This window comes from Larus michahellis, chromosome 1, assembly GCF_964199755.1.
Source record: "Larus michahellis chromosome 1, bLarMic1.1, whole genome shotgun sequence".
Taxonomy (NCBI): Eukaryota; Metazoa; Chordata; class Aves; order Charadriiformes; family Laridae; genus Larus; species Larus michahellis.
Genome location: NC_133896.1, coordinates 151,085,791 through 151,099,987, shown reverse-complemented (window position 1 = coordinate 151,099,987; position 14,197 = coordinate 151,085,791). Strand labels below are relative to the sequence as shown.

The following is a 14,197-nucleotide window of genomic DNA, read 5'->3' as shown; positions in this document are numbered from 1 at the left end:
TTGGCCCACAGTGGCTGCTCGAGAAGTAATGCTGAAATGATTTCTCATTCTGAGACAGACTGCACCAGTTTTCCATTTTCATTTCTGCTCCCCTTACCGCTACTGTAAGAATCAAGCAAGCTCCACAGTATTTTTCATTCTAACACCTTTACCTTGGACTGCAAGACAATGTAGTGTGGTATTTCTTCCTTTTTCTCAGGCAACACATGTGTTTTCTGTGCAAAACTGTCCTCAGGCTCACTGACTTTACACCGGGGACGAAGATACTATGTGCTGAAACAAGAACTCACAAGCTGGAGAGAAATTTATTGAAACAGATAGATGCCAAAGTAGGAAACCATTCCGTTGATGTTATTTTTGTCAATTCTTCCGGCCAGTTCCTCCAGCCTTCCTTCCTCACCGCTTGCACGGAACCTAAGCTTCAAATACACTATTTGAATATCCAAATGTACAACTATTCACAGCTGCAAGCAACTGCAGGTAGAGCTTTTCACTCCGATACCGCCATAAGGTAACCTTGGCTGATTTTTAAATTTGGGTCTGATCTTCTTTTAGCAGATGTACCTCCTGACTGCAGCGACATGCCACAATTACCCCACCAGCTCCTACAGTCTTTAACTCGCTTGAGAAAAAAACAAAAACCCCCGTACCTGGAGATGGCCAGTTGCTACCTCAAACCACTAAGGGCAGGGGAAGGCAAACCCCAGGCAGAAAGCTCTGGTGGTGAAATAGCTCTTTCACAGCTGCCAGCCTGCTTCGCTTCTCTTCTCCTCAGCCCCCTTGTACCTCAGGGTCCCAGCCGGGGCCTGCCCCGCGCACCCCGCCCCCTCCCCGGGCAGCGCTGCCGCCTTCGCCTCGCCTTTGGCCCCGCGGCTGCGGGCGGGTCCTGCGCCGCAGGTGGCGACCGGGCCGGGCCGGGCAGCGCCGGGAAGGGGGGAGGAGGAGGAGTGAGGCAGGGCTGCGGTACAGGTGGCTGTAGGTCAGCGGCTCCGGCGCGGCGCCCTCGGATGGGCCGGTGCCGCCTGACTCACTCCCCGCCGCCTCCCGGGCGCTGCCAGCCGCGGGCGCCGCTCTCCAGCCGCCTGCGGGCTGCCGGTGTCCCGGCCGGCGGCGGAGGGCTGCTGACTACCCTCCTCAGGCGGGCCCCAGGTGAGTGAAGGCAGCATGTAAGTAAGTCTCCGCGGAGCCGCTCTCCCGCCTTACCGGGAGGCGAGGAAACCCTCCGGGAAGCGGCGGCAGGTGCCCAAAGATGGACGCTGTGGGGGGCGGCCTCCATCCCTGCAGGCCCTTTGGCTGCGGGCTTGGCCAAAGAGGGGGGCGCCCGCCGGGGTCTCGCTTCCCTTCAGCCCGCTGCCCGCCCTCGCCTCAGCCCGCCTGCCGGCGTTTCGCCGCCCGCCTCAGCCCGTCGGGGCTCCCTCTCGCCTGGCGCCGGGCCGAGGTGGAGCCGTGGCCGCCGCTGTCGGGGGCGGGCGGGGAGGCTGGACGCCGCGGCGGTGCCCGCCCGGCCGCCGGGACAGCGAGGGGCTCTGTTCCCGGCTGTGTTTTCCGGAGCCTGTTTTTTTTTCTGAGAGTATAGTGAAGGGGGACGCTCAATGTGAATCCACACAAGCGTTTAATTTAGGGGTGAGGGCACACAGTGGGAAGACGCGGGTGCTGGTGGTTTCCAGGTACACAAAAAGGCTTCCTTCGCAATGGGCGTTTTGGGGTTTGTCAAAGGTGTGAATAAGATGGAGGTCAACAGGCTTGTGCTCCCACCGGCTCCACACCGTTCGGGAATCACAGAGCCACAGCATGGCAGGGGTTGGAAGGGACCTCTGGAGATCATCTGGTCCAACCCCCCTGCCAGAGCAGGGTCACCTACAGCAGGTTGCACAGGAATGTGTCAAAACCCAGGTGGGTTTTGAATGTCTCTAGAGAAGGACGAGTTCAGCTTGCAGGCATGTTTTCTTGCCCCAAAAGGCTGTGGCTTTCCCTCTCTATTCCTCAGGCATCTCGCAAAATGCTAACTGATCCTATGGCCTGGAATTATCCTCGAACATTGTGACTTCTTCCCCTCTTAATTATATTTTTGGACATGAGATTCAAAATGATGTGAGTCAGTTTTTCTCATATTAGCTTCTATTGACAAACTTTATTGTCAATAGTATGTTTTGTGTATTGAATTTTGATTGCCGCTGATCTTAGGTCACTGTATAGGAATCCCTTCATTTAAAAAAGCTGTAAGAGTGCAATTAAATTTATTTTAGTTGTGAAGACATCATTCTGCCAGTTTTGCCACACAATTAACTGAAAAAAATGCACATATTTAATACCATTATAAGTGCTAATTATTTCCATATTTTCATGCTAGTTAAAACCTACATTTTTTTTTCTACAGTTCTATAGTTTGATTGTATTTATTTGCATAAAATCATGCATGCCTTAGGCTTTATATACATACAAATACCAAAGCACTATAAATATCAGCTAGAAGTGTGTGGTGGGCTATACGTTACATCCTTTGTCTGAAAGGAAATTGTTATTCCAGGTTGATGCATGCAAGATCTTCCAGAAGTTTTTCCTCTTCTGCTGTTTTTCCCTTATAAATCTGACATACCATAATTAGCTCCCATAAATCTTTCTTCAGCTGGGTGTCATGTTCTCTACTCAGCGCTGTATATTCTCCTGTATTTGTCATCATTAAAAAGTTCATTTGCTTTATCACTCACATATCATTAGCCTCCAAAAATAGTAACCGTGCATCAAAGCCTGTTTGATACTGATGCAAGGCTGGATATCATTTTTGCATCGGAGTAATTTCTCATTCCTCATACGCCGTGCCAATAAACACTGGGGCACCGGTCCTTTTCCATGCAACATGATATGGATTGTTTTTATGTAAATTTTAAGTGGAAGTCAGCTCTCATCAGCAGTTTCTACAGGGCAAAGATTAGATTACAGAAGGAAAAAATGTAACATTATTACTGGCTCTTGCCTTGTAGCTCTTTAATCATTGAAAGAAGGCAGTTCCATGGTAGGAGTTGGCTTATCATTAAAAGGAAGGGAGCAGGTGCATTTAGCTTGATCTGGTGATGAAGTAGGAACTTTCTGTAGTTGTAGTGATGGGTAATTAATTTGTCTATGTACAGACGTCAGAGTTTATTGACAGTAGAAGGTCTTGTTTCTTTGCTTTCACAATGACCTCGTGAGCTTTACTTCTACTGTGGTTTTAATTAAAAATGTTTTCTTTAGCATGAAGTATCCTTGTGGATATATGTAGTCTGATTCTTCTCTTGGGGGGGGGGGGAAAAAGTAACCTGGGCGGTAACCTTTCAGCAGTAGTGTTGCTTCTAAGGTAGTGCGCAGGAATATGAGAGTCTTCTGCCTCCACTGAGCTCTCCAGAGAAAAGGGCTCTGCTCACATGTGACCTGTAGCTGTACTGACATCATAGAATCATGGAATGGTTTGGGTTCGAAGGGACCTTAAAGATCACCTAGTTCCAACCCCCCTGCCATGGGCAGGGACACCTCCCACTAGACCAGGCTGCTCAAAGCCCCATCCAGCCTGGCCTTGAATTCTTCCAGGGATGGGGCAGCCACAGCTTCCCTGGGCAACCTGTTCCAGTGTCTCACCACCCTCACAGTAAAGAATTTCTTCCTAATACCTAATCTAAATCTACAGTCTTTCAGTTAAAAAATGTTACCCCTCGTCCTATTGCTCTGCTCACCGATAAAGAGTCCCTCCCCATCTCTCCTGTAGGCCCCCTTTAGGTACTGGAAGGCCACTATAAGGTCTCCCTGGAGCCTTCTCTTCTCCAGGCTGAACAACCCCAACTCTCTCAGCCTGTCCTCATAGCACAGATGCTCCAGCCCTCTAATCATCAGAGGGATAGCGCATCCTCTGCTATCCCTTGGTGCAGGACACTTACAGCTGTAAGTTACTTGGCTGGCACATTCAGTATTTATTGCCATGACGGAAGAGTACCAAAGAGGAGGAAAGAAAGAGCTCTGTAATAGCAGGGACTAGCACTGAACTGTTACTAAGGAACAGAAAATATGATTACAGTATGGAAATGTCTTAGGCAAATATTTATTGCAGTAGCAAAGCTACATTTCGGATTCAGCAGGACTAAAGTGAAATCATCGATGTCTAATGACACAGAGGCAAGTTCTCCCTGTGTTTGTGTGAAAACGTAATAAATGGCCATTGCCTTGTAGATCATCTGGCGATTCCACTCTTGGTTTCAGATGCACGTTGCCACCACAACCAGTCTCTGACTGGGGCACTATAACTAAACCATGCTGTGGATAGGGACCCTGCAGAGCACTCGCTGTGCAGAAAGAAAAGGTGTCTCCTAAGTCTGTTTTCACTAGTGTCAAAGATCTCTTGTCCTGTGCCCTCACAGCTGGAGCGCATCAGTTCTCTCACCCTCTGAGGTCTTGCTTCTTAACAGCAAGCTCTGTCTTTGGCTCATGAAATGTAGTATATATCCAGCAATATGCACTTAATTTATGTTTTCAGATGCCTAGAAGTGCCTTTCTGAGACTGTAGGTGCTGATGAACTGAATGTGTCTGGTTTGTATCAGTCCAAAATAGTAAAAAACATCCATTTGAACATGGAAATCTTTGTTGGAAGGCAGCAGAACGAAGGCTGTACATGCCAGGATTGTAACACACTCATAGAAAAAGCTACTTAATTTCCCAGCTTTGCATACTTTGAAAGAGAGTTAACAATCACAGGAGAGATGGAAATTCAATCATAAACCACTAAAATGTAATGTACCTGAGGTATTAAATATACAGTCTTCTCCTACTGAGAGATTTATGGTTCTGTATTATTAAAGAGAAAAGAGAGGCTATGCAAAAAGGCCAGGGAAGGAGACCATTTCGTTACCCATTTTCTTTTAGTGAAATGTCAGTTCGTGGGCAAAACTGCCCCTTAAGGAACGTGGCTTTATCTGTACTGAAGCATTTCTGTGGGTTGCTACTCATCCTAAAGTCAGCAGAACTGCCTTAAAATGATGTTTCTCCATCTTTCAGCTTTGGGTTTGATAAGGTCAAGTCCTCTCAGGTTATGTTTTTGAGTAGCATACATCCTTCCCCAGAGCCTTCTCAGTGTAGTACTGCAGCCTCTTTCGCTCCATCACCCCATGTGAAGATGGCTCATCAAATGTGTGTGATCTCATATAGTCATTAATGGAAAAAAATTTCTAATTCAGTGTCAAATTAGGTTAACGTTTTGGAGGTAGATGTGGATAAAACAAAGTGTAAAACAACGTAAGGGAGTACGGAAGGCTTTAAAATTAAATATAAAAGTGAATGATGCAATCAGTACAGTAATTCTGGAGTACTTTAATTTTGGTGTCTATAAAGTGTGAACATTGTACTTTGTAGAATTCTGAGTGTAAAATGCCTACATCTGTTTGATGAGTTAAAACAGGCCGAAACTAAATATCTTGGCAGCTCAAAAACAAGCAATTGGGTCTGTTGGCACCTGGGAAAATACAGACAGCAGTCTGGGAGTATAGCATAAATGTATTAGTAAATGTTTCTGCAAAAACAATCAGCAGCGTTGTTTTTAATGAAGCTGAGACTTAAATAATCATTGCCTTGATTTCAAGGGTAGCATTTTATTATGTTCATACCTCTTGCAAGTCCTTCTGCTCCTGGTGCCCATATTCTGTGTAGCCTCCTCTGGAGCCAACAAAATTCCTCTTGGCAGGAGTCACTTATCCAGTAGCTGGAGGAATTTAACTAACAGAAAACTGTCTTGGAGCCCTTTAAACAGCAGATGGTGTATCTCCCTTTGTAGAGCATGTTTGAAACATACCTTGGGCGCAAGTTTCACTGTATACATTGGTGATGCCTTAAATTCTGACAATTTTTGAAGTAATTCAAGAGGAAAATCGAATCAACGACTTGGAGAAACATGCGCCAAAACAGGTATAAGAGAGACAGTAGGATTTTTTAGCAATTTGTCACCATTGACTCTTCATGACCTTGAAAGAGCCTAGTGAAGTGTAATTACATGAGTATTTACTTAGGGCAAACAGTTTTTTAGCCTGTGTGTCAATGTTCGAAGAGAATGAGATAAAACAGGACACATTTCTGTGGTATTTCTTCCTGTGCATTTTGTTTCCCAGAATTCTCAGGCCTGCGGTTCTCAGTGCTCTCAGCTGCTTCAGAGCAGACTTCATCGGTCAGCTCCAGGAGTATGGGAAACCCACATGCTTACAAGGTGTACAAAGTACTTTTCTTATGAAAAAAACACTTTCTGTTGCTAAGCTAAGGCAGAATTAGCTTAAAAAGAATCCTCCAAGGAAATTGTTTTGACTGTACTGAGGTACAGCTTTTTCTTTTATGGATAGAGTTATGGTTTTAGGTATGATGTGCAAGTCTGAATTTACAAGGGAGATAAACTCTTGAGAGCACACAAAGTTATAAAAAGTGTTTCAGCACACTAAAGTCCCCATAAACAGTTTATTATATTCTATGGATAAAAATACACAATAGGTCTGCTTTTTTAAGCAGCAAGAGAGTTTGATTTTTTAAAAAAGTCAATTTATTTTGAATGTTGTTGTTTAATATTGGCTCCCTGAAAAGCTAAAAACTCAGTGTGCTTTTTTTTTTTTTATCTGTAGCACATGAATGTACTGGGCAGCAGAGGCAAGTTGCAGTTTTACCCCTTTTATCGCAAAGTGATAATTGAGATGTGAAGATTACCCAGTTTCTCTTTTTCCGTGTCATTCTTCTTTTATCACATCAGCTTCGGCAACTCTGCTATTTAAAGAAAAATAGAATAACAAAGGAACAGCATCATCTTCTAACTCATTGTCTAATACAATGCTATCGGCTGTCTATATTTTAGAATTATGGGTTTTATTTGATTCTACACTTGATTAGATTTCTTCTTAATGGAAAATATTCTAGAGCTGAAGAAAGAAGCTATAAATACAATATATATAACATGGAGCTTAAAGTAGGACTCAGATATGGAGATAAAAGGGCACTGCATGCCATCAAAATTAGTAACTCCTGAAATTTTAACAGTCATGACAATCTTTCCTTAATACTAGAATCAGTATCACTAAGCTTTTTGCAGAAGCTGGACAGGGGTTTGGACAGAAGAAGGGGCTTCAGTCCATCAGCTGACCATGGAAAGACGGAGGAGAGACATAGGTACTTGGACAAATTGGAGGTTAAGGAGATGCAGACACGCTGTCCATCCTTCTAACCACTTCCACTCCTAGAAGAAGAAGGAACTGCTAACTTCTGTAGTTGCAGACCTTCTGGGTTGGTATAGTGTTTAATGCATCACCACTGAGTTGACAGTTTCATAGCTGGGAATGTTTTGCCAAACATCTATATGGCTTAGGTCTCTGCTTGTAAGACTCCAGCAGAGATTGCGGATTTGCATCACTTTGTGTGCTGCTCTGCAGCAAAAAGGCATACAAATCTGATCTCATCAGAAATCAGTTTTTTATTTAATGATATGTTAGCTTAAAAAAATTATTGTACAGAAAAACATTGAGAGTGGAAAAAAATTAATGTCACTGCTTAGTGGTACTTAGTGTACAGAAGTAGAACACGAATGAAGTATGTATAGGAGTAGCTGGTGAGAATTCTCCATTTGGCCTCACAGAAACTTTAGATTTGGTTTCCATCCCTGTCTTCTGCGCTGTAGGCTGGTCATGTAGTGTGTTTGGGCGTGCTCTCTGTTATTTGGAAGTAAGCACTCATGCTAGTTTGGTCAGCATTCACCACAGAGTTGTCTGTTCTTCCCAGACCTGCTGATAGCAAAGTCTTTGTCAGAGAACATCAGAGCAGGCAAAACCGGGAAGATCTTTGGGGCTGGAAGTCACAGAGAAAAGATGACAAAAGATTGTCAACCCCAAACCTTTTATTAACGTTTCTCTTGGGGGTGGGAGTGGGAGTGTTGAGGGTCAAATGATAAACAATGTAATTTTCATAAATTTAAATCAAAATCAAAACTTTGCAGGGGTAGTGTGGTGTTCAGAAAGACTATAGGTGGCAGCATCATAATAAAATAGAGTTTACTTGATGCCTTTAGCCTAAGAGATCGGTTCTTAGTTACTTCAACAGCGTGTCATGAACAAATACACAAAAGAGCGTAAATCAAAAAGGGCAGATGAGAAACTTGTTGATCGCTGTTTGAGAAAACAGCTGAAATACGTCAATCAGTCTCTTAAATCTGTGTGTCCTCAGTTTTGTGAGCATGAATGAACACGCAGACACGCAGAGATCCTCCTTCTTGGTGTCTTGCTTGATCCATTCAGGCCAGCAGTGGTAGCTGGCTTTTGCTATACTGGCACATAATCCAAGCATGAAAAAGAAAGTGCTATCCCCATCAGCAATATTCTCCCAGGGTTTTGAAAAGGAGCTTTTGAAGAAAGGCAAGTTAGTGTATTTCAGTGAAGTGTTCTGAATTTTCCTAGGTGGCTTTGAGACACTGAAGGTAGGTGGACTCTAATCGTTTTTCAGAGAGGAGCGCTCAATGGTTTATGAAAATGGAGCCTATTTCAGGTGTCTTAAATTTGGCTTCCAAACATGAATACACCCAAGTTAATTTTGAAAAATACGCAGCCCTTGCTACAATAAGGAGCATAACATTTTTTTACTTCTGTCCCTCCTACTTACCATTAAGGTTTATGGGAACAGTTAATGTGGCATATTATCTTGTGTCAGTGCTATCATTTTCTCCTAGTGTGCTAATTGCTTTATAGCAGAAATGAGGAAAAAAATAATTTCACAGCCCAGGGAGAACTGTCAGACCCATTTGGCAGGGCACACATTCACTGTCTTTCTTGCCGAGATGTATCCCCCCAAAACCACTTAGCCCCAAATTATCAAAGTGAAGTCATAGACTGTATCTGTTTCTTGTTCCTCAGCAGCCTGCTTTATAAGAAGATACTGTCTACTGTCCAGTTTACTGCTCTCAAATATTCACTTCAAATATGTACTTATCTCAAAGGTTATTTGATTGAAAATAATGGAAGCTACAGTAGACAACATGTATGATTTTTTTTATCTTATAGCCTAGCTCTTTTTCACATCTTTCTGTGAGATGAAAGTAGGAAGAAAGTATGCTGCAGATTGTAAAGCGAGCTTTTCCAATTGCTGCTGAACCAACTGCTGAAGAGTGCTGTGATTCTTTACCAGTTTAGTTTTTTTAAGTGAAGTGAAAACTCTGTCTCTGTGTGTCCTCTGTTATCTGTGATAACAGAGCAGGTGACCCTGCTCTTGGCAGGGGGGTTGGACTAGATGTTCTCCAGAGGTCCCTTCCAACCCTATGATTCCATGATTCTATATTGGGGTTTTAAATTGATTGTGCAGATTACAGAGTTCTGGATAACATGCATCAGTGAAAGGATGCTGGGTAAAAAAGTAAAGTGGCATTGTGAAAATTATTTGTTCTTTCTAATGACTTCAGGTTCCCTTTTTTAATTACTTCCACAAAACCCCTTTGTCAAAATGCCAAACTGGTATGAATTAAACTACTTAAATTTTTCTGCCTGTCTTGTGCTTCACGCTACCAGGCAATGTTGAAATTTACCTCAGCAGCTTCCACTGGGACTTCCATTTATTTGCTCAGAGATAGACTTGAAGCAAGATCTCAAAGCTGAAATATGCAGGTGATATTTTTTATTTACCCAGGAGAGGAGGAAAACGCTTGTAGTATTAGTTCCATATTTATTTCTTTCGTAAGCCAGCAAACTGGATTAGAGACATCGTACTTGTGTGATGAGGGATAACAGAGGCATCTCTCTTACACAGAGGCTCTTAACATCTTCAGGGATATAATTCTAGTCAACCTCAATAGGATTGAGGCACCTAACCTGAAAATCCCACTGTACATTTTATCGGTTAATGATTCGTTTTCATTGCAAGAGGTGATGGCTCCCATCTCTATCTTTAAGCATATAACGGCTCTGAAAACTTGACTCCCTAGAACTATATATCTAAACAGTGGATGCTTGGAGTGAGTACTTCTGAACTTCTGAGCACCAGGTGTGCCATGTCTGTATCAGAGCTCTGTCTGGGTAGTAGCTGTATGTGTGTTATTTTCACCTTCTTTCCTTGTTCACATGCCTTAGTTTCAAGGAAAGAAAATTTGGTTCTGTGAGCCAAGAGGCAGCTGTCATGCACCTTGGACATGCCCCAGGTCTGAATAGAATCATAGAATCGCCTGGGTTGGAAGGGACCTTTCAGATCATCTAGTCCAACCATCAACCTAACTCTGACAAATAGTTTGGGTAACTGGAGAGGGAAGATGCATCTGTTCTACTGAACAGAGCAGGGAACGTTCCCTAGTCAGGCACTGAGCACCTATCCTCTTGGGTTTTAGAACAGCCCGGGATGCGGTCCTTGTTAGGTAGGCTGGTGATGGTTTTCAACAAGCAGTGTGGATGTAGTCACCCTCTTTCAAGGACCATGAGAGTTTAGCAGTCTGATTTCAAGCCATTGGCTCCAGTGCCACGGAATGGTCCTAAGAGCATTTCATTTACAAGAACAGATGCATCCTGAGGCATACTGTAGAGGCTCCTAAACATGGGCTAGGCTATATCAACCATTACAGGCAAATTGACTTTATCCTTACCCAGAGAGATGTCAGTAGGTGAGGGTTTAGTTATATTGGCGGGGAGAGAAAATCGCCTTTTGCGTTTTGATGATTTATTTTTTTTTTTTTAAGGCACGGTTCTATTTTCTGTGCCAGCCTGTGGTGCATTTTTGTAGCACAGTGTGAGTGATTTGTGTTTGATCCCACAGTTAGAGAGAGCACTTCCAGTCCGTAGGGCAGGAGAGGTCATTTATGTGTTGCTGTGAAAGACTGTGGGAGCGAATGCCGAGCTTCTCACAGTCACAGCTGACACTTACCACTTCTGAGTTAGAGGTAAGGTCAGTAGGCAGCAGGGTGCTGATAAGGGTAGGAGTTCCCTGGAATAAATGAGTATTCACCCGGTTAACGCTTATTACTGTCTTATTTTTCCCTGTAGGATTATAGCCCCTAACCCAAAGATGATCTTGCACAATGCTGTTCCAACAGCTGCTGTAAGCAGAAGACATTCTGGGTATAATCGGGCTCTGTACACTGATGACTGATCACACGAATCTGATAAATTCTTATGACAGGATTTGTGGCTTTGAGGTTCACTGTAGGAGCCAGATTGTGCCTTATTTGCTGTTAAGGCTTAATAGAATTGCCCATTGATTTCTCTGCAGCCAGGTCCCCCAAGGGATTTATTCATTCAGGGATTAAAATTGTTCCACGGTTGTCTGATTTATTTAAAGCTCATGTGTTACTCTTAATTGGAGACAGTGACCTCAAAAAATAGCCGAAACCTTCCATTATCCTTATGTGGAAGAAAAAGGTGTACAAAAAAGTTCATATTCTAGCTAATGAAGGCTTTTATACCTCTGTTTTTTTACCTCCCTACTTCTGCTTGCTTGAGTCAAAAATTAGTTGAAATATCGGTCTCATGAATTTGTTTGGAGTGGAAGGAAGCCAAGAATTATTTTAACAAATGTTTTAGCTTGACACTGAGTATGGAGGCTTAGTTTGCCAAGCTGGAAAAGTGAATAACTAGGCAGTTTTTGTGAGGCTTATATAGGGTGTGGGTCATCTTAAATGTCAGTTCCAATCTGTGTTAGATATTTGTAGAGGAGCATATATTGTGAATGAATTGACACGTTCTCCTCAGAAGTTTCATGCTTCTCTGAAACAACTCATTGGTTTTGAGAAACCGTGGCACATACTGCAATCAGCTGAGAAGCCTCAGAGAGTTCAGGAAATCTGCTCTTCTATCTGCTGGACAGAATTTCACAGGTACCTGCTTCCCCTGTACACACGTCCGACGGAGCGTGGGTGCCGTGATGGTGTGAAGGTAATGTGTCGGGTAAGACAGGCTGCAGAATACAGTGAGGAGCTTTACTGGCTCCTCTGAAAGATTGATGGAGTTCAGTGCTGGAAAAGGGGGCCTTCTTGCAGCTCCTGTGAGCGTTGGGTCTGGTTGGTGTGGTGTGCAGCTGTCTTCCTGTCTGTGGCCTCTGCGTTGTAGAACAGGCTCACCAGCTTCTTTTGATAGGTTTGCCGTTATTAATTCTTGCCACAGCTGTGAAAGAAATCAACAAAACTTGCCTAAAAGTGGGTCTGCTTCTTATACTTTTGCACAGGAACTTGAGAACATAGAGTAGCGGGTATAAATAAAACCATACTTGGGCAAGACAGAAAAAGGAAGTGCTGCAAGGTCAGAATTGGGGTTGTGACCCTGGATTCCCTTGAGTTCAGGCTGTCGAAACCAGGCAATTTTTAATAAATTTTAGCTAAAGTTAATCTGGTGATGAAGCCAGATCCAATCCTGAAAATAAAAAAAAAAAAACAACCCAAACCTTGATTCCATGGATGAAGTAGCATTCAACTAAGAGGAGGGAGGCCTCTGTGAGCATCGGTCCCTGCTTTGTTCCACGACCGGTGAGGTGGTTCTCTGTCATTCTCACTCTCTCAGACTTTCTGCTGCCTTTCCTGTATTGTTTTTCCTAGAGAGTTTCTCCTTCCTTTCTTTCTTTCTTTCCCACAGACTTATCTCTGACATACAAGTATCTGCGTTTGTGATAGCAATCTTAAGGGGCATTCCTTTGACCCACATCATCAGTTGCTTCTTTGGACTTGCCATGCATATGTAGATGATGGTTCTGCTGCTCTCATTATCTTCTTGGATAAAGAAGCTCTGTTGCATTTTACACTTGCTCTGAATTATAGCCATTGCTTCAGTAATGCTTAAGTCAATCACAACAATAACTTGAGTTATGAATTTTCCTGGTTTTTTAGCCTGAAGTTTAATGGTGGGAGATGATAGGAGAAAGACAGAGACATTTTTTCCTAGAAGCAAGTTGAAATCACGGGTGTGTAATAATATCTGGTATTCCAGGATCTCCAAGTGGGCTTCAACCCTTGAACAGGCAAGGCTCAGTTCTAAGGAAGTTCAAAGGTTTTATGGGACTGAAGGTTGGTCCATTTCAGAGATATCTGAACCAAGGAAATGGTCTGGCTCCTCTAACATTTGCAGTGAGTCTGCAGTATACGGAAGGATAATGCTAGCTGACCTGCTGTTTTGACAAAATTATGCTCTTTCAGCTGGTTACCATCTCTTGTGTAACTCAGCACTGTTAGCACAAGCGTCCAAGGATTTATATTTGGACTCTGATGGAGTGCTTTAAGGAAATGATATCTGCTCTAGAGTAAAGAGGTTGTTTCCACAACCTTTCTCATGGTGAGAGGATTTTTTTAGTAAAGGCTGGTCCTGTGAAGTCGACACCAAATGACTCTGTGAGTAGACAGCGCTGTAAATTGTTTGTCATGTATACACAAAAGATTTTTGGTCAGTTTTCTTCAAGCTTTGCAGAAAATTTCTCTGCAACTCTTGCAATGAGACTGATGTAGCAAGCTTTTTAGTCAAAGCAAAATAAATAAATGGGTTTACTGGCAATTAGACTGTAACCTTTAAGTGTAATTTTGTAATTTTTATTCATGTTGCTTCAACTATCTGGTTTAATAACCAGCTCGGCTGCTTTGCAGTCTTATTCTGAATGAAAGCCACAAGATGTAGCTCAATCACAACAGTAATTTGGATTATAACAGAGGATCATGTGTGCAAATAGGTACGTCTCAGTATGAACCTTCCTGTTGGACTCATGGGGACTCTGGATCTGTGGATGATGGTGGTAGGAGCCTCTAGTAGGGGCTTCCTGGCTCCATCTCCACAAAAGGAATTTGCAAATTCTTTTTCCAGCCACATCTGCTCCTACAGCACTAAATTTTGTCAGCAGTATCTCCACAATATAAAGCCTCATTTCCTATTAGCTTTTCTTATCTGAATAGTTGTTATTTTAATGGCCGCTATTTCTGAAGCATAAGGCAAAAAAAAAAATTACCAACGTCCAGTTTTTGTTGTAATATTTATAAATGATTACACCATTTTATTTTCTTCATCTACTCTTCAGGATGGAATTGGGCTGGAATTTACAATAGCACTCAGCATCATCCTGACTCTATTTATTTTGCTATCAAATCTGGACTAAAGCTGAGAGCTCGTATTAGCTCAGCCCAAGAGTTTGCTGTGGTGTCATTTACAATTTTCCACAACAGGTCTGTACAGCGTGTAGTGACCTGGAGACAATATCTGCTGTAATAGGTTAGGA

At 43.0% G+C, this 14,197-nt stretch overlaps 1 protein-coding gene across 1 annotated transcript in view; it reads left to right on the top strand.

Moving 5' to 3' along the window:
- Window positions 1-949: 949 nt before the first annotated feature.
- Window positions 950-14,197, top strand: part of CRACDL (CRACD like) — a 64,849-nt gene continuing 51,601 nt past the window's right edge. Inside the window, exon 1 of the mRNA XM_074608865.1 lies at window positions 950-1,149. The gene's annotated coding sequence lies outside the window, so the exon portion shown is untranslated. The remainder of the gene's footprint in view (window positions 1,150-14,197) is intronic.